At 42.5% G+C, this 21154-nt stretch overlaps 4 long non-coding RNA genes across 4 annotated transcripts; all 4 read right to left on the bottom strand.

The window, feature by feature from the left end:
* Positions 1 to 968: 968 nt before the first annotated feature.
* On the bottom strand, positions 969 to 1691 carry LOC308327201. Its single transcript, XR_013965172.1, has 4 exons — positions 1630 to 1691; positions 1450 to 1510; positions 1206 to 1331; positions 969 to 1035 (listed from the first exon to the last, which is right to left on the bottom strand). It is a non-coding gene; the product is annotated as an uncharacterized lncRNA (long non-coding RNA).
* Positions 1692 to 7814: 6123 nt separating this feature from the next.
* LOC308326758 lies at positions 7815 to 8739 on the bottom strand. The gene is made up of 3 exons (XR_013965122.1): positions 8640 to 8739; positions 8112 to 8177; positions 7815 to 7965 (listed from the first exon to the last, which is right to left on the bottom strand). It is a non-coding gene; the product is annotated as an uncharacterized lncRNA (long non-coding RNA).
* A 4425-nt stretch (positions 8740 to 13164) lies between these two features.
* LOC308326598 lies at positions 13165 to 14439 on the bottom strand. Its single transcript, XR_013965110.1, has 4 exons — positions 14340 to 14439; positions 13812 to 13877; positions 13312 to 13665; positions 13165 to 13218 (listed from the first exon to the last, which is right to left on the bottom strand). It is a non-coding gene; the product is annotated as an uncharacterized lncRNA (long non-coding RNA).
* Positions 14440 to 18866: 4427 nt separating this feature from the next.
* LOC308326811 lies at positions 18867 to 20141 on the bottom strand. The gene is made up of 4 exons (XR_013965131.1): positions 20042 to 20141; positions 19514 to 19579; positions 19014 to 19367; positions 18867 to 18920 (listed from the first exon to the last, which is right to left on the bottom strand). It is a non-coding gene; the product is annotated as an uncharacterized lncRNA (long non-coding RNA).
* Between the last annotated feature and the right edge of the window lie 1013 nt (positions 20142 to 21154).

The following is a 21154-nucleotide window of genomic DNA, read 5'->3' as shown; positions in this document are numbered from 1 at the left end:
GTTTACTTTAAATGTTCTGCAGTGTGGAATAACTTAACTGTTCTGCCTAGCCAACCTACTATTAGTTATAAATTATACATTTTCATTATTGTGTAACAGTCTTGTATGATTTATGGCATTTTCTAAAAGAACATGACAAGTTAAAATATGAATATAGGCCTACATGGTTTCTGCCTGACCGCAACGATATGCTGCTATAAGCTTTTGTGCTATGCCTAAACACATTTTTGCACATTGTTGTGACTATATTGCACTAGGTGCTTTACAAAGGCTGCCATATTATGTTGCTAAGTTTTATATATTTTTCTGACAGTTTATTAGTTAATGTTCTTAATATTGTTCCTTGCACATAATGCAGGCCTAAATACTCAAACGTTTAACATTATGAAACAAGTTGTCAGTGAAGTTGTAGTACAGCTGTAATTAAATGTCTACAAGAAAAAAGCAGTGTGCAAACACAGGTATGTTTAGGTCTTTGACTCTGAAGTTGTCAACAGTTTGAGTGAATTTGTTAGGGTCCGGTCACCGTCGAAATGTGACGTCAACCAAACAAAAGCACATGGCTACTTATCATGCACGTAACTAAACACAAGCACGTGGCTACTTGTCATGCACGACGGGATCCTCGTCACAAACGTACGACTTTTGGTCCAATAGCGCCGCCAGCCGGAATATCACTCCGGTGTGACCCACCCCCCAGCGCTGCTGCAGTAGCTACAGTAGTGTGAATATCAGTTACACTGCTTGGTAATGACTGGCACAATGGAAAGAAATTGCAACTGTCTGAGAACAATCCAGAATATTACAGATGCACAGATCACTCACCTCTGTGTCACCCTCACAGGTTCCACAGGAAAACCACATGTGGTTATAAATGGACCTTTGAAGAACATACATCAAGAAAAAGTGATTAGACATCACGAACAAATGACATGTTTGAAATGTGTCTACTTTGATGAAACACTCACATTGTCCAACCGCGCAATAGCTCCATGCATTTCTTCTGGCTTCTGGATTTCAACTTCTTCAGGAAACCTGCAAAAACACACACACACACACACACACACACACACACACACACAGTGCACTGTATTGCATCACAGTATATAAGCATAATATATAAGCATAGTATATAAACAGCTTTGAACCCATTATTTTCTCACTGTTCTACAAGTACGACTACAACCGCCATAAATATAGCTAACCTTTAGCAGTATGCCATATATCAAACTCGTGTTTGATCTCAGGGTGCTCAATCCTCATCCTCTTCCTAATTGATGGAGAGCGGTCTGTGGTCATCACCTCCACATCTAGCCCCATACCAAGCAGTGCTGCAAGTATGGAAAATGTATTTATGAAGTGCCTTTCAAAACATAGTTACAAGGTGCTGTACAATTATCAAAATGAAACAAACAAGGCAACATAACAGCAATAAAGCATAATGAGGACCTGTCATTCCACGCTTGAAGCCCTCTGGTTCCATCATAACGGAGCTGGATGCTTCGGTGACCTGGAAGGAGGAGCAAGAAACAAAACGCAGCAGAACAGAAAGTTATTTCAATAACGGCATGCTACTACACATGCCGACGATCCTGCTGTGAACACAACATTTAAAAACCTCAAAATTACCTGTACTAGTTCAGTGTGAAGGATCTCCTTTGTGTCGTCCAACATGAAGGAGTAATGGCAGTATTTGGCACTGAACCCAGATGTGTCACATCTGGCATCACCATTGAGTTGGGGCCGTTGTTGGGGCTCATCATCGTCTGGTACCTGCTTCAGGAAGACTCGTGCTAGGAGTTCATTCCGCTGTTCCTGATACAGTTCCTCAATGGCAGGGTGTAGATATGCCTTTTGGATGGCATGAAATGTTGTGGTACCAATCATATGCAACTTCATTGCCTTACACCAGTTTGAAAGCTCAGTGAAGGTGCCCCCCGTGAACAGAGCAGAGGCAGCAGCTTGCAGGTTGACCTCTGGCATTCCCCTGACATCCGGCGATGACCTCCATATGTCCTTGTGGCCACCATTGCACTGCCACTTGACATTCAGCTGTGCACCAGTATAAAACTTGTGCACATTTGTGTCAAGGAGTTCTTCTCCACAGAACTGGCAGAACCTGAAGAGGGACATTATTCTCTCCTCATCGACAAGGACCTTCCCAGTACATCTCACGCCCTCTTCCTCCTCCTCCTCCTCCTCCTCCTCCTCCCCAGATGAGGTATCGGGCTGGAAGCTGTCATCTCCTGGGTCATCAGCCTCCACACTGGTCTGAGAAGAACTCTCAAATTCACTCGAACGATATCCTGTGGTCTGCATGAAAAACAGAATTTGATAGCAATCTCTTTCATATGAAACTTTTAATTACATATGCAGCTAGAAATGGATGAGACAACCCGAGTATATATTCTCAAGTGAGTTTTCTTTTCACACAGCAAGGCTAACTTACAGATTGACTTGGCCCTGCCACTGCCACTGGAGCGCTATACGACGGTTCCTCTGCCACTACCACTGGAAGTTCTGGACTCTCTGGAGCGCTGTGCACTGGTTCCTCTGGCACTGCCACTGCCACTGGAGCGCTGTACACTGGTTCCTCTGGCACTGCCACTGCCACTGGAACGCTGTGCACTGGTTCCTCTGGCACTGCCACTGCCACTGGAACACTGTGCGACGGTTCCTCTGTCTGGGTGAGAGTAGAAACAGTTACTACAAAAAATTACTACATCTGGACAGCTGTATGAGGCCAGGTGAGGAATGGTTTAGTCTAGGGGTAGACAACCAAGGATGGTGATCACTGGCACACTGGCAAGTGTGAGAGACAGGCTTTTTGGTAAACTATAAAAAATAAAAAAACATAGTCAAATAAATAAAGTCCCTCACATTTGTATGTAAACTATGAACTCCGACTGCATGGGGAGAGTCGAGTTATTGCTCTGAATCTAATGATCATTATAACTAACAATGTGAGACAACATTTTTAAAATGAAGGGAAAAGGTTATATTTGTGTACAATCAAAATATGTTCTATCATATTCTGTCATTGAAATTAACGTTGACATGGCACACTGCCTATTTAGAAAATACAAACATGGCACTTTCTAAAAGGTTGCAGACCCCTGGTTTAAAATAGTTTCTCAGACTTGTAGTTTCTGAGTTAGTTGTCCAAACAATTTACACATTTGTTTTATTTTGGCATTATATTAATTGGACTTGTTTATTTTCCTGACTAACACTAATCATGTGAGATATTATAGAAGTGTAAGATCACAATAAATGGCATTACAGCAGTGCTGTGAAACATCTGGCCCAGTCTGTGACCAGTTTGGAGGGAGGGAGGCATTATGAACTATATTTTCCAACGTTGAGAAGTGAATTTGAAAGGAACGGACATGTTCCTCCAAATGTTTACAGTTGGGGGTTTTGATAGCATGCGTTGAAAAAGACGTTTATTAAAACGCCAAACAAACAACAAAAAGATGGGCCACCATGGCATGGCAGCCAAATAGACCCATTTATGCTACCATATGTTATAGCCATGTTTTCTCAATGTACTCGGATGAAGTCATGTTTCATACTGTATACTAAATACTATCACGATTCGATCAAAACAGTACTATGACAATTACTGTAAATAACGTTATATGAATACCTCCGTTCGACTCCTTTTCGCTGGCGGAGGTTCAGCCGCGGCCTCTGCTTGTTCCTCCAGGTTGATGGAAGGAACAGCGGTGGTCGACAGAACGGCTCCAGGCATTCTACCACCCATAAGACGGTACCTCGTCATGTCGCCCTGTTGAAACTCCTCCGGTTGGAAGTGCAGACTACACACACGCTCCTTCTGTAGCTCCATGAGTGCCGTGTTCTCATTGTACTTCGGGTTCCTGATTGCTCTGACCCATTCCCTGCAACGCGCTGGGTCGTTGACTGGGAATTTGAAAGAGCTAAGTTCACCAGGATGATCCCTCCGCTTCGCAAATACTCAAGAAACAAGTCTGATAAATCAAGACTGCTCTGAACTCCTACTCTACAAAGTCAATATGGCGCTCCTGAGAATTTATACCCAACACCTGGGCGCTAAGCATGCCCAGCTGTGTTGACACGTGATATGTGTATAGCCGGTGATGTTATTGTCTATTGGAACCAGCGTGGTTCACAGGGTGGATGTGTTTGGTAACCGCGCCCCCTCGGGGAGGTTGGCTGCGCAAAGCATTCTGGTAGTTGAAGTTATTAAGGAAGTGACAACGTTGTCTCTGACGTGAGTTCCAATCGGATAATCTAAAATATCTAAAACCAGAGATTACACAAAAAAAACCGCCAGGAAAGTGTAGTAAATCTTAGAAAGGTCATTGATATATATTTTTTTGCTAAAAGGGTGAAGTGTCCCTTTAATGGGGCCAGTCCTTCACAGTGACACTGTCACGATATCAGTCTGTTGTACTCTTTTATTATGTAGTGTTGCCCTAGTGTTTCCTGTTCTGCCTAGTTGTGTTTGCCTGTCTTGTCTCACCTCCCTGTGATTACTAGTTTTCTCCACCTGTGTCCTGTTAGTCTCCCAGCCAATCCCAGTGTTGATTGTTTGTTCTGTTCACCTGTGTATTGTGATCCCTGTCTCTACTTAAACCCTCAGTCCCTTATGTTCCCTGCTTGATTATAGATGTTGTTACAGTGTTCAGTCCTAGTTATGTCCTTGTAGTGTTCTTTGTATTCTCGCTTGTGTTCCTGTGTTTTGGAGAATAAATCACCTACATTTGACCTGCTCTGCTCCTGTTTCTGCAATTAGGTTCTACATATCCTGAGTCGCAACGTGACAGACACACACGTTACATGAACCACGCGACTGGGATGGTTTCTTACCCCTCAATGTCGTGAATTTGCTGCGCCTGAACTCATCTTCTCCTCCTACAGTGCGTGTCAACCACATTAATCCCCATAGCCGACACTGGCAATGATGTTTTTCATACCAATCGTTGCATAGAAGCAGCATGGTTTTGTTATGCGTACACACCCATGGTACTGTGCCAAGAGAACTCACAAATCAAGGCAAACGCACGCACACGCAGTCAAGTTGTCTACCGATAACCATCTCAAACCCTCACCCTAACCTAACCTCCCACGGGACAGCACACCTAAACCTAACCTAACCCTTAACGCACCCCTCACCAACCTTAATCCGGTCGTCTCAACGCACCCCACACCAACCTTATGTCTAACCAAAGGATTCCTCCCGAGCCACTTCCAATGTGATTGAACTATAGGCTCTGGGGCTGACAAATATTAGCCCCAATGTTGAGTAAATCAACAAAGGTGTGGTAGCACCAGGAGAGTGTGACCCAACTTAATGTGTTTTAAGAGTCTGTTTAATTATTTAATAATAAATATAATATTTAATAAAAAATAAAGGTTTACAATTAATACCGTGAATTAATTGCACTAGCAAAGTGTAACATGCAGTGAGGACGGAACGTTTGTTCTAGCCCAGGTTCTCTGGGGTCCCAATATAAGGAGCCCAGCTTCCGGTTCCCCTCAGTTACATTCTGGAAAGAAAAGCAACACTCATTGCTCCGTCTTTATCCCTGTTTATTCAGGTTCAGTTTTATTAATGAGGTACTCAGCAGCCCTGAGACCCGTAACAGAGGCTTGTCATGTCAGCTGTCAATCAATCAACTCAATGAAGGCCAATGGAAGATGATTTATTGGGCTGTAAAACAATATGCCCATTTTGACCTATTTTGTTTTTCTCGCAAATATTTGATGCTGCTGCTTTAGATTCAACCAGCAGAGGCCCACAGCAGAGCATACCCTGCTCTACGCAGGGTATGGCAGCATCCTGGGTACTAAGGCCTTCAGGAGGCTGAAACCCTGTACTGGCATAAGCCATGTTGGATGGCCTCCTGCACAATACACCGGGAAAGCCATGGGGTTTCCTTTAGCTCTGGTGCCCCATGTCACAAATACCCATACCTTTCCTGAAGGGAGATGTCTTGGTCATGTACAGTCTGAATATTTCATATATTTTGTCAGGTGTGCGCTGTGAACAACAAGTCTGACTCAGCCTTTTTACACATTACCACATTTAACCAGACAAGGAAGGTAAAAAAAATATACAAGGAACAAGGAACTGAAAAATTATACTCTGGGAAATTGAAACAATAAAGTTCCTTTAAGGACAGTTCTGTGAGTGCTGGTATTCCCAGCTAGCAAGTCATCGCGCGCCGCCTGCGTGAGGCGGTCGCCGCGCGCCGCCGATCGTGTCCTCCGCCGGGCGCGTCGCACGATGTGGCCGCGTCGTTCTTGATCAGCGTGTGCCGTGCGCGCCGGCGCGCGTGTAGCCGGCGCCCCGCTACTCTGCCGCGCCTCGAACGTCAGCTACCGAAGGCAGCAGCAGGACAGCGTGGAGCTGTCTTATGACACCCCCCCCCCCCCCCCATATATATTGCGACCCCGCACCTCCCTCCCACATATTTATAGAAACATAATAAAGCAGCAAATGTATACTTAATTTTGTTTCTTTATTAGGAAAAAAAAAAGGTTACAATGAAATAATTTAGGCACATAGAAAAAATATGTAAACAACCAAGTTTAGAATACAAGTGGATGTCATTTTGCTGAGAATGCACTTTAAGACCACTCTTTGAGAACCACTGGCTTCTAAAATCTATAAAACAGTAAAACACCAACTTTCCTGAAACCACCAGAACATGTTGGATAAGATTGTGTCCACATTTCCAGTTTTCTGAAAAACCTATGTTTCTATATTATATTAGTGGTTCTCAAATTATGTTATGTCAAGGACCGCAGAAATATTATGAAATTGGCCGCAGACACATACAGTATCTGAAAATATGTTGTTCCAGGGACTACCCAGAAGCAAAGATGAGTTAAAAACGTTTTCTCTGAAACAATATATATTCAAAGATTTGCACATTTTCAGGATACAACTAAATAGCAGACCTACAAGCTTGTATCGCGGTCCCTGGAACAACATATTTTCAGATTGGAGTAAATCGTTTGAACACCAATGATACAGAAACATCTAGGCTTTTCAGAAAACAGTCATACCATTCAAACACTTTAACCATCATTGTTGGCTCACGAGCTTGTAGATTTGCTATTTTTGAAAAATCGTGAAAATGTGGCCCAAACACAGTGAACGTTTTAACTAAAAACTGCAAGGATTTAGAAGACATTTTGTGGAATCAGTTCTCAAGTTTAATTTCTATAAAACACCAAGTCTATTCTGTGTGGAGTTAGTTATGTAGGCCCAGTAATGTTGCAATAACAGTTACACAGCAATAAACAGAACACACAATCGAGATTCACCTTTTGAGCAAGAAATAGTGCAGCATACATTCAAGAGTCCATTTGGAAACCCCTATAGCGGTGGGTTTGAACCCTTTTCATGCCAAAGTTATTCAGCATTTGAGCCACGGACCACCGTTTGATGAGCTGCCTGCCGTGCCTGCCCTGGTGGTGGCCGCCAGCAGAAGTTCCAAAATGCACCCTGTCCAACGTCTCCGGCTCTCAGACCCCAGGTCCCTGTCACTGAAGTCCAAGATCCCGTGGTTTTAGCCACTTTAACCATTATTTAAAAAGCTGTAAGCTGTTGAAAACGAGTTTGCTTATTTTGAAACATCGTGAAAATGTGGCACAAATCTGTAAATATATATTCTTTTGCAGCAAACGTTTTAACTAAAATCTGTGAGGATTTAGAAGACATATCAGTTCTCAAGTTTAAGTGCTTAAGTCTTTAAAACACCAATTCTCTTCTGAGTGGAGTCAGGAGTTTCTGAGCGTAGCAATGTGTGTAGGTCCCCGTGTCTGTATGTCCGAGCACGGAAAGCTGGGTGCGTTCCTTGAGGTCTGGATGTTGCGTATAGTAGAGGGTCAGGGAAACCCGACTGGTGGTAGCCTTTCCAGCAGAGGTTGCATTTGAAGTCGATAGGTCTTCCTCCAGCGAAAGTTCGTCTGAAATCACAGAATTAATTAAATAAATTATTTTCACCTTAATCATTTCTCTGGCTTGTGATCCATGACTTAACAGTTGCCCTGTGGGTAAAACCCAGCCATTTTCTAATTTCTATTCCTGTGCTAAAATGTGAAAATGTTCTTACCATTTTTATTATCCATTTTATTTATCCATCACCATCATCTCCACTTCCTCCATGTGACCTCCTCATCTGTAATTTGAACAAAATCAAAAACAAAATTGATATGGATTGCATTTGTATAGGGCTCACAACACGTGAGCTTGTAGATTGACTATTTTCACCATGCAACCAAGTGTAAATTCAGGCATTCTGAAATAGGCCTACCTACCATCACTGCTGTGAAATGTGGGATAACGTTTTGATGGCTGTGAGAACCACTGCCTTAACCCATTTAGACCTGAGGACGCATCTGTGTCGCCTCATAGGTTTTAAACATTATTTTAAAAGCCGTTAGCTGTTGAAAAATAGCAGATCTACAAGCTCAACTCCCTTCTACACCTCAGTCATTTAAAATGTCATGATGGTAACAAATTAACAATGGTACACAGTTACACATTGCAAACTTGAGGCAAGAGAGCTTGTGGATCGGCTATTTTCAGCAGGATCCAAAGGCCAATATATACAGAAGTTACACAAAATATATGGCTTAACCTTGTTATGTAGCTGCTGTTGTTGTTGCCATGATGTAACTGGAGTAGAAACCAGGTCAGGGTGGTAGAGAACGCAGGGTTCCAGTCCTGAGAAGTTTAGACAAAGACAAAGATACAAAATTGAAATTTGTTTTCAGTAAAAAAACGTTCATTTGTTTCAAAAAGTAATTACTTAATTCAGTGGTTCCCACCAAATAACTGTTCAGACAGAGCAGAGACAGGGCAGTTTTTGTGAGTTCCTAGAGTACAAGAACAGAGAGAAGAGTAAAATAAATGGCTCAGAACGTACCTGCATGGCAATGCTCACCGTCTGGGTCTTGGAACGTCATCTTGTTTGTCTGTAAAATGAAATAATATAAAACACCGTCCATAACGCTTAAGCTGCAGTAGCTTTCTCTTTCTTTCCAACGGAGCTAGATGTTTTTAAGCCTGTTAAAATAGCATGAATTATACGTTTGCAAACCCCCGTCCAAACAATAGATTAGCTAGCTAGCTAGCTAGCTATTGCTAATCTATTCCCTCTGCTAGCGTTATAGGGTTACGTGCAGTCGTGCACAGATATAGATCGAAACGATTCTAACACGTGAAATTACACTACACACAGTATATATCAGATATAAAAATACACTGACCTTTCAACTGAATTTCTCCGGAGAAAAACGGCGAAATAGAAGCCTTTGTTGTGGAGTCTTGTCTTCCTAGCTCATAACAACAACAGACGGAGAAGCCTGCAATTCTGCAATGCATGCCGGGTGAAGCCTCGGTCCCATGCAGAACCCACCATAGAGGGGGGGGGGCTTCACGGGTGAATTTACCCCACCACGACCACAGTAGGCTAAAGCGTTACTGCAGGTACATATTATTAATAAAAATGAAAAATAAATATAGCTGCAAGAAGAAGTAGAAGAAGAATCCACTTAATTATATTCAATAATAGTTAAAAAAGAAGAACAAAATCATAATAATAATAATCCTACAAAATATAATATTATTATTATTATTGAGAGAGAGAGAGAGAGAGAGAGAGAGAGAGAGAGAGAGAGAAAGAGAGGGGCGGGGGGGGGCAAGCCTCAGGATAGCGTCACGAGGGCTGTAAATGCACACTGTTGCGCAGAGGAATGAAAATCTAACTGAGGCGCGATCGTTTGTCGCGAAGACAGCGGGGGGAAGTCCAAGCCAGCCCGGGCGTGCTACGCTGTGAAGGCGACAGCGGTAGCTAGCGGGGAAATGTTAGCTGGGTTGTAGCCTGATTGTCAGACTCAGAGAGCTTCCAGCTGCTCTTGAGTCTGACATTGGCTCCTGTCTGAGCGATTTACGAGGAGGAGGGCATTTGATTTCCCTATAACCAATCACTGGGGATCAGCGAATCTGCCTTCCCGTGACGTCATTTTCAGTCGACACAGAGCCTGTCAACAGTATTGGAGAGGGATTTTTTGAGCAGCATTTGTTAGCGAAATACAACGCATAAGTTTATCTGCTACTGTAAATACGATGTCTGCTGACAGCATTGAGACGACTTGCCGTCTTTGCAAACATAGTTTGTTGAATGACAAGAACGTCGTAACTCATTCACGAGTTTTATTCAGTGGAAAAGAAAGACTATTGAGTGATCGTTTCAGAGATATCGGTGTCGTTCTCGCGTGTATACCCGGTGTATATTCTGGGAGGATTTGCATGAAATGTTTCAGACTACTTGAGAATGTTGAAAAATCCCAGAGTATTGTAAATAAATGGCAGTCTGAGGCTGAGCATAATGTGACGGAAGAAGACGAGGGATGCTCGAGTCGAGAGGAGAAGAGGGAACGTACTACGCCCATAAAGACGCCTCGGAAAAAGAAGTTTTGTCAAAGACTAAACACTGGATCCCGTGTCAGCACGACAGAGGTAAACTAACACACTGTCTACAAGCCAACATAAACATATTGCTGTTAAGGTAGCATTTAGCTCCCTTCCTCAAGTCCTTGTCTAAAGGCTGTGTGGTGTCACTTTAAAACGTCTATCTATATCTGATATTATAGACATTTAATCATTTCTGTGTAATGTTTGTCATTTAGTTTATAATTTAGTATTTATCTGACTTATTCCATTGTTTAGTTAAAGTTGATCAGATGCATTATTTGTGTGAATATTATAATTATTACAATTGTTTTCCTCTAACCTTTTGAAGAGCCAATACAACTTTGTGTTGAATAATTTCAAATAGATTCATATTGGTTAAGCTTAGTTACCAATATTGAAGTTAAAATGATTTGTTGAATTTGCTGTCTCCCTCTCTATATTCAGACAGTGCCATATATATGACATTATCCCCCAGCCCTCTCCAATTTTGTTATAACTATTTTAAATCACACGCATGTGAAGTGAGGGGCACAGTGAGAGCATTATTTATATCAGCCAGTTTACGTCTTCTCACGTTGTTGTTTGGTGCCATAGACTTGACTGGCAAACTACATCATAACTGTAATTTCAGAAAGCCATATGTTGGAGGGGCTAGTGCAAAGCACCCCCCAAAAAAAAAAAGTTAAATAACTGTAGTATGGAATTGCCATTGGTATTAGGCAGGGCTGACTTAATTGATTGATGTATACAAAATTATGAGTAATCTGTAAGCGTCATGTCAAGGTGTTTTAGCAAGATTTCCCCGATTAAATGCTATTATGTTTCTGTTACTGAAAGATTACTGACCGTAATAATCTTGGTAATTTTGTTTTTTTTAACCATTTTTAGGTGTACATCAATTACCCAAGTAAGCCCTACCCAGAGAAATATAGATGTGACGCTGACATCAGTGGAGTCGTTAACCACCTGGCAAAGGGCAACTTGACCACAGCAGCTGGACTGATGGTGCAGCATGATGGTCTAATGGCAGAGCTTAAACCTGTGATAGAAGCGGTTATTGACAAGGAGTGCCAACGTCTGTGTCATCGAAGGGAGGGTTTCATGTTGTGGAAGTGTTCCCCCGAGGAATTAAAGCATTTCTCCTTGCACAAACTCAGGGAGGATTTGGAGAGAATGGCACCATTCACGTTCTCTCTGATCTGCACCATATCTGGAATGAAAACTAATCATGCCTGTGCTGCTGCTGCAATTGCCCTTCGAGGAAGAGAGAATCACCTGTCAGCATTTGCATACTATGTCAACAGTGTACTGCAGTACGGTGGTGCCAAGAAAGCAGTATTTGAACGTCTGAGCAGGATGGGGATCACCACCACACATGCAAATGCTGTCCTCAAACAACATGCTATGTCAGCACTCTGTGGAGCAGACGTACATAAATTAAAAGCTCTTGATAGAAAATGGCGGCACTTCACAGGAGAGCATAGGAGAGCCAACTACTCCACGTTTCAGTTTTCAGTCAGACATTTCTGAATCTGAGATGTCAGACCTAGGGGCAGGTTAAATGATGATATAACACCAACCCTCCCAATGTCTCCTCCAAGGTCTTCTTCCCCACCCACTGTCTGTGCAGAGGGCAACACAGCAAAACAAAACCTCCTGTTCTCTCCTCCACCTGCTGTCTGTGCAGAGGGCAACACAGCCACACCACCTGCCCTGTTTTCTCCTCCACCTGCTGTCTGTTCAGAGGGCAACACAGCCACACCACCTGCCCTGTTCTCTCCTCCACCTGCTGTCTGTGCAGAGGGCAACACAGCCACACTACCAACCCTCCCATTGTCTACTCTCCAGCACACAATACCACCCTCATATTCTGTAATAATGGACAACCTCGATTTCTTTGTATCTGTACACCACCAAACAGCCACAAACCCTAATAAATCCATTCACTGGACCCACCATACTGTAGTGGAGGACAGAGTTCCTTTGCGTCACCTCAGTGGCGAAAAGCCAGTCACCAGTCTTAAGGACTATGACCTTTCCAACTCCCTGCCTAATGTTGATACCCAGAAAGTCTTGCGTCGGGACTTCATAGTACTTGCCAGCAGGATTATCTGCAAACATCTATCAGCATTCAAGCCTTTCTCCTCAGTTGTACTCCACCACATCCCCCATCAGTATTCTGACCAGATGTCAAAGCCATCCACCTCAGTAAGTTGTAATAGAATATCTATCTGCGTAAAACATGCCTAGGTCCAGACCTTTGAATTTGCTCACTTCACTTCAAGTTATTGAGTCTGATATCAGGCAAGCTTGTGTAAAGAGTAGAGACCATAGACTCTTCCAAATCCCCCAAGGGAACTACTTGGGGGGGGGGGAGCAACTATCAAACTTTAACTAACTACAGACTTTTACTAAGCCAAAATTCTGGCTGATGTTGGATGATTCTGATATGTTTTTCTCTCTACACTCCTCATCTCCCCTCCCGTTTCCTCTCTGATATAAGCATCCAGTGGGACTCCTTCTAAAGAATGAGAACCTTACATCAGATCTGGCTCAAATTCTGCAGCACATACAGAAAGAGTAAGTTTTTTTTATATACACACAAACACACACAAACTTTTCATGCCAAAGTTATTCAGCATTTGAGCCACGGACCACCGTTTGATGAGCTGCCTGCCGTGCCTGCCCTGGTGGTGGCCGCCAGCAGAAGTTCCAAAATGCACCCTGTCCAACGTCTCCGGCTCTCAGACCCCAGGTCCCTGTCACTGAAGTCCAAGATCCCGTGGTTTTAGCCACTTTAACCATTATTTAAAAAGCTGTAAGCTGTTGAAAACGAGTTTGCTTATTTTGAAACATCGTGAAAATGTGGCACAAATCTGTAAATATATATTCTTTTGCAGCAAACGTTTTAACTAAAATCTGTGAGGATTTAGAAGACATATCAGTTCTCAAGTTTAAGTGCTTAAGTCTTTAAAACACCAATTCTCTTCTGAGTGGAGTCAGGAGTTTCTGAGCGTAGCAATGTGTGTAGGTCCCCGTGTCTGTATGTCCGAGCACGGAAAGCTGGGTGCGTTCCTTGAGGTCTGGATGTTGCGTATAGTAGAGGGTCAGGGAAACCCGACTGGTGGTAGCCTTTCCAGCAGAGGTTGCATTTGAAGTCGATAGGTCTTCCTCCAGCGAAAGTTCGTCTGAAATCACAGAATTAATTAAATAAATTATTTTCACCTTAATCATTTCTCTGGCTTGTGATCCATGACTTAACAGTTGCCCTGTGGGTAAAACCCAGCCATTTTCTAATTTCTATTCCTGTGCTAAAATGTGAAAATGTTCTTACCATTTTTATTATCCATTTTATTTATCCATCACCATCATCTCCACTTCCTCCATGTGACCTCCTCATCTGTAATTTGAACAAAATCAAAAACAAAATTGATATGGATTGCATTTGTATAGGGCTCACAACACGTGAGCTTGTAGATTGACTATTTTCACCATGCAACCAAGTGTAAATTCAGGCATTCTGAAATAGGCCTACCTACCATCACTGCTGTGAAATGTGGGATAACGTTTTGATGGCTGTGAGAACCACTGCCTTAACCCATTTAGACCTGAGGACGCATCTGTGTCGCCTCATAGGTTTTAAACATTATTTTAAAAGCCGTTAGCTGTTGAAAAATAGCAGATCTACAAGCTCAACTCCCTTCTACACCTCAGTCATTTAAAATGTCATGATGGTAACAAATTAACAATGGTACACAGTTACACATTGCAAACTTGAGGCAAGAGAGCTTGTGGATCGGCTATTTTCAGCAGGATCCAAAGGCCAATATATACAGAAGTTACACAAAATATATGGCTTAACCTTGTTATGTAGCTGCTGTTGTTGTTGCCATGATGTAACTGGAGTAGAAACCAGGTCAGGGTGGTAGAGAACGCAGGGTTCCAGTCCTGAGAAGTTTAGACAAAGACAAAGATACAAAATTGAAATTTGTTTTCAGTAAAAAAACGTTCATTTGTTTCAAAAAGTAATTACTTAATTCAGTGGTTCCCACCAAATAACTGTTCAGACAGAGCAGAGACAGGGCAGTTTTTGTGAGTTCCTAGAGTACAAGAACAGAGAGAAGAGTAAAATAAATGGCTCAGAACGTACCTGCATGGCAATGCTCACCGTCTGGGTCTTGGAACGTCATCTTGTTTGTCTGTAAAATGAAATAATATAAAACACCGTCCATAACGCTTAAGCTGCAGTAGCTTTCTCTTTCTTTCCAACGGAGCTAGATGTTTTTAAGCCTGTTAAAATAGCATGAATTATACGTTTGCAAACCCCCGTCCAAACAATAGATTAGCTAGCTAGCTAGCTAGCTATTGCTAATCTATTCCCTCTGCTAGCGTTATAGGGTTACGTGCAGTCGTGCACAGATATAGATCGAAACGATTCTAACACGTGAAATTACACTACACACAGTATATATCAGATATAAAAATACACTGACCTTTCAACTGAATTTCTCCGGAGAAAAACGGCGAAATAGAAGCCTTTGTTGTGGAGTCTTGTCTTCCTAGCTCATAACAACAACAGACGGAGAAGCCTGCAATTCTGCAATGCATGCCGGGTGAAGCCTCGGTCCCATGCAGAACCCACCATAGAGGGGGGGGGGCTTCACGGGTGAATTTACCCCACCACGACCACAGTAGGCTAAAGCGTTACTGCAGGTACATATTATTAATAAAAATGAAAAATAAATATAGCTGCAAGAAGAAGTAGAAGAAGAATCCACTTAATTATATTCAATAATAGTTAAAAAAGAAGAACAAAATCATAATAATAATAATCCTACAAAATATAATATTATTATTATTATTGAGAGAGAGAGAGAGAGAGAGAGAGAGAGAGAGAGAGAGAGAGAAAGAGAGGGGCGGGGGGGGGCAAGCCTCAGGATAGCGTCACGAGGGCTGTAAATGCACACTGTTGCGCAGAGGAATGAAAATCTAACTGAGGCGCGATCGTTTGTCGCGAAGACAGCGGGGGGAAGTCCAAGCCAGCCCGGGCGTGCTACGCTGTGAAGGCGACAGCGGTAGCTAGCGGGGAAATGTTAGCTGGGTTGTAGCCTGATTGTCAGACTCAGAGAGCTTCCAGCTGCTCTTGAGTCTGACATTGGCTCCTGTCTGAGCGATTTACGAGGAGGAGGGCATTTGATTTCCCTATAACCAATCACTGGGGATCAGCGAATCTGCCTTCCCGTGACGTCATTTTCAGTCGACACAGAGCCTGTCAACAGTATTGGAGAGGGATTTTTTGAGCAGCATTTGTTAGCGAAATACAACGCATAAGTTTATCTGCTACTGTAAATACGATGTCTGCTGACAGCATTGAGACGACTTGCCGTCTTTGCAAACATAGTTTGTTGAATGACAAGAACGTCGTAACTCATTCACGAGTTTTATTCAGTGGAAAAGAAAGACTATTGAGTGATCGTTTCAGAGATATCGGTGTCGTTCTCGCGTGTATACCCGGTGTATATTCTGGGAGGATTTGCATGAAATGTTTCAGACTACTTGAGAATGTTGAAAAATCCCAGAGTATTGTAAATAAATGGCAGTCTGAGGCTGAGCATAATGTGACGGAAGAAGACGAGGGATGCTCGAGTCGAGAGGAGAAGAGGGAACGTACTACGCCCATAAAGACGCCTCGGAAAAAGAAGTTTTGTCAAAGACTAAACACTGGATCCCGTGTCAGCACGACAGAGGTAAACTAACACACTGTCTACAAGCCAACATAAACATATTGCTGTTAAGGTAGCATTTAGCTCCCTTCCTCAAGTCCTTGTCTAAAGGCTGTGTGGTGTCACTTTAAAACGTCTATCTATATCTGATATTATAGACATTTAATCATTTCTGTGTAATGTTTGTCATTTAGTTTATAATTTAGTATTTATCTGACTTATTCCATTGTTTAGTTAAAGTTGATCAGATGCATTATTTGTGTGAATATTATAATTATTACAATTGTTTTCCTCTAACCTTTTGAAGAGCCAATACAACTTTGTGTTGAATAATTTCAAATAGATTCATATTGGTTAAGCTTAGTTACCAATATTGAAGTTAAAATGATTTGTTGAATTTGCTGTCTCCCTCTCTATATTCAGACAGTGCCATATATATGACATTATCCCCCAGCCCTCTCCAATTTTGTTATAACTATTTTAAATCACACGCATGTGAAGTGAGGGGCACAGTGAGAGCATTATTTATATCAGCCAGTTTACGTCTTCTCACGTTGTTGTTTGGTGCCATAGACTTGACTGGCAAACTACATCATAACTGTAATTTCAGAAAGCCATATGTTGGAGGGGCTAGTGCAAAGCACCCCCCAAAAAAAAAAAGTTAAATAACTGTAGTATGGAATTGCCATTGGTATTAGGCAGGGCTGACTTAATTGATTGATGTATACAAAATTATGAGTAATCTGTAAGCGTCATGTCAAGGTGTTTTAGCAAGATTTCCCCGATTAAATGCTATTATGTTTCTGTTACTGAAAGATTACTGACCGTAATAATCTTGGTAATTTTGTTTTTTTTAACCATTTTTAGGTGTACATCAATTACCCAAGTAAGCCCTACCCAGAGAAATATAGATGTGACGCTGACATCAGTGGAGTCGTTAACCACCTGGCAAAGGGCAACTTGACCACAGCAGCTGGACTGATGGTGCAGCATGATGGTCTAATGGCAGAGCTTAAACCTGTGATAGAAGCGGTTATTGACAAGGAGTGCCAACGTCTGTGTCATCGAAGGGAGGGTTTCATGTTGTGGAAGTGTTCCCCCGAGGAATTAAAGCATTTCTCCTTGCACAAACTCAGGGAGGATTTGGAGAGAATGGCACCATTCACGTTCTCTCTGATCTGCACCATATCTGGAATGAAAACTAATCATGCCTGTGCTGCTGCTGCAATTGCCCTTCGAGGAAGAGAGAATCACCTGTCAGCATTTGCATACTATGTCAACAGTGTACTGCAGTACGGTGGTGCCAAGAAAGCAGTATTTGAACGTCTGAGCAGGATGGGGATCACCACCACACATGCAAATGCTGTCCTCAAACAACATGCTATGTCAGCACTCTGTGGAGCAGACGTACATAAATTAAAAGCTCTTGATAGAAAATGGCGGCACTTCACAGGAGAGCATAGGAGAGCCAACTACTCCACGTTTCAGTTTTCAGTCAGACATTTCTGAATCTGAGATGTCAGACCTAGGGGCAGGTTAAATGATGATATAACACCAACCCTCCCAATGTCTCCTCCAAGGTCTTCTTCCCCACCCACTGTCTGTGCAGAGGGCAACACAGCAAAACAAAACCTCCTGTTCTCTCCTCCACCTGCTGTCTGTGCAGAGGGCAACACAGCCACACCACCTGCCCTGTTTTCTCCTCCACCTGCTGTCTGTTCAGAGGGCAACACAGCCACACCACCTGCCCTGTTCTCTCCTCCACCTGCTGTCTGTGCAGAGGGCAACACAGCCACACTACCAACCCTCCCATTGTCTACTCTCCAGCACACAATACCACCCTCATATTCTGTAATAATGGACAACCTCGATTTCTTTGTATCTGTACACCACCAAACAGCCACAAACCCTAATAAATCCATTCACTGGACCCACCATACTGTAGTGGAGGACAGAGTTCCTTTGCGTCACCTCAGTGGCGAAAAGCCAGTCACCAGTCTTAAGGACTATGACCTTTCCAACTCCCTGCCTAATGTTGATACCCAGAAAGTCTTGCGTCGGGACTTCATAGTACTTGCCAGCAGGATTATCTGCAAACATCTATCAGCATTCAAGCCTTTCTCCTCAGTTGTACTCCACCACATCCCCCATCAGTATTCTGACCAGATGTCAAAGCCATCCACCTCAGTAAGTTGTAATAGAATATCTATCTGCGTAAAACATGCCTAGGTCCAGACCTTTGAATTTGCTCACTTCACTTCAAGTTATTGAGTCTGATATCAGGCAAGCTTGTGTAAAGAGTAGAGACCATAGACTCTTCCAAATCCCCCAAGGGAACTACTTGGGGGGGGGGGAGCAACTATCAAACTTTAACTAACTACAGACTTTTACTAAGCCAAAATTCTGGCTGATGTTGGATGATTCTGATATGTTTTTCTCTCTACACTCCTCATCTCCCCTCCCGTTTCCTCTCTGATATAAGCATCCAGTGGGACTCCTTCTAAAGAATGAGAACCTTACATCAGATCTGGCTCAAATTCTGCAGCACATACAGAAAGAGTAAGTTTTTTTTATATACACACAAACACACACAAACTTTTCATGCCAAAGTTATTCAGCATTTGAGCCACGGACCACCGTTTGATGAGCTGCCTGCCGTGCCTGCCCTGGTGGTGGCCGCCAGCAGAAGTTCCAAAATGCACCCTGTCCAACGTCTCCGGCTCTCAGACCCCAGGTCCCTGTCACTGAAGTCCAAGATCCCGTGGTTTTAGCCACTTTAACCATTATTTAAAAAGCTGTAAGCTGTTGAAAACGAGTTTGCTTATTTTGAAACATCGTGAAAATGTGGCACAAATCTGTAAATATATATTCTTTTGCAGCAAACGTTTTAACTAAAATCTGTGAGGATTTAGAAGACATATCAGTTCTCAAGTTTAAGTGCTTAAGTCTTTAAAACACCAATTCTCTTCTGAGTGGAGTCAGGAGTTTCTGAGCGTAGCAATGTGTGTAGGTCCCCGTGTCTGTATGTCCGAGCACGGAAAGCTGGGTGCGTTCCTTGAGGTCTGGATGTTGCGTATAGTAGAGGGTCAGGGAAACCCGACTGGTGGTAGCCTTTCCAGCAGAGGTTGCATTTGAAGTCGATAGGTCTTCCTCCAGCGAAAGTTCGTCTGAAATCACAGAATTAATTAAATAAATTATTTTCACCTTAATCATTTCTCTGGCTTGTGATCCATGACTTAACAGTTGCCCTGTGGGTAAAACCCAGCCATTTTCTAATTTCTATTCCTGTGCTAAAATGTGAAAATGTTCTTACCATTTTTATTATCCATTTTATTTATCCATCACCATCATCTCCACTTCCTCCATGTGACCTCCTCATCTGTAATTTGAACAAAATCAAAAACAAAATTGATATGGATTGCATTTGTATAGGGCTCACAACACGTGAGCTTGTAGATTGACTATTTTCACCATGCAACCAAGTGTAAATTCAGGCATTCTGAAATAGGCCTACCTACCATCACTGCTGTGAAATGTGGGATAACGTTTTGATGGCTGTGAGAACCACTGCCTTAACCCATTTAGACCTGAGGACGCATCTGTGTCGCCTCATAGGTTTTAAACATTATTTTAAAAGCCGTTAGCTGTTGAAAAATAGCAGATCTACAAGCTCAACTCCCTTCTACACCTCAGTCATTTAAAATGTCATGATGGTAACAAATTAACAATGGTACACAGTTACACATTGCAAACTTGAGGCAAGAGAGCTTGTGGATCGGCTATTTTCAGCAGGATCCAAAGGCCAATATATACAGAAGTTACACAAAATATATGGCTTAACCTTGTTATGTAGCTGCTGTTGTTGTTGCCATGATGTAACTGGAGTAGAAACCAGGTCAGGGTGGTAGAGAACGCAGGGTTCCAGTCCTGAGAAGTTTAGACAAAGACAAAGATACAAAATTGAAATTTGTTTTCAGTAAAAAAACGTTCATTTGTTTCAAAAAGTAATTACTTAATTCAGTGGTTCCCACCAAATAACTGTTCAGACAGAGCAGAGACAGGGCAGTTTTTGTGAGTTCCTAGAGTACAAGAACAGAGAGAAGAGTAAAATAAATGGCTCAGAACGTACCTGCATGGCAATGCTCACCGTCTGGGTCTTGGAACGTCATCTTGTTTGTCTGTAAAATGAAATAATATAAAACACCGTCCATAACGCTTAAGCTGCAGTAGCTTTCTCTTTCTTTCCAACGGAGCTAGATGTTTTTAAGCCTGTTAAAATAGCATGAATTATACGTTTGCAAACCCCCGTCCAAACAATAGATTAGCTAGCTAGCTAGCTAGCTATTGCTAATCTATTCCCTCTGCTAGCGTTATAGGGTTACGTGCAGTCGTGCACAGATATAGATCGAAACGATTCTAACACGTGAAATTACACTACACACAGTATATATCAGATATAAAAATACACTGACCTTTCAACTGAATTTCTCCGGAGAAAAACGGCGAAATAGAAGCCTTTGTTGTGGAGTCTTGTCTTCCTAGCTCATAACAACAACAGACGGAGAAGCCTGCAATTCTGCAATGCATGCCGGGTGAAGCCTCGGTCCCATGCAGAACCCACCATAGAGGGGGGGGGGCTTCACGGGTGAATTTACCCCACCACGACCACAGTAGGCTAAAGCGTTACTGCAGGTACATATTATTAATAAAAATGAAAAATAAATATAGCTGCAAGAAGAAGTAGAAGAAGAATCCACTTAATTATATTCAATAATAGTTAAAAAAGAAGAACAAAATCATAATAATAATAATCCTACAAAATATAATATTATTATTATTATTGAGAGAGAGAGAGAGAGAGAGAGAGAGAGAGAGAGAGAGAGAGAAAGAGAGGGGCGGGGGGGGGCAAGCCTCAGGATAGCGTCACGAGGGCTGTAAATGCACACTGTTGCGC

Source organism: Protomyctophum bolini, assembly GCF_963924005.1.
Source record: "Protomyctophum bolini genome assembly, chromosome: 13".
In the NCBI taxonomy this organism is placed as follows: Eukaryota; Metazoa; Chordata; class Actinopteri; order Myctophiformes; family Myctophidae; genus Protomyctophum; species Protomyctophum bolini.
Note: the sequence above shows the minus strand (reverse complement) of the source record. Positions and strands in the feature narration are given on the sequence as shown.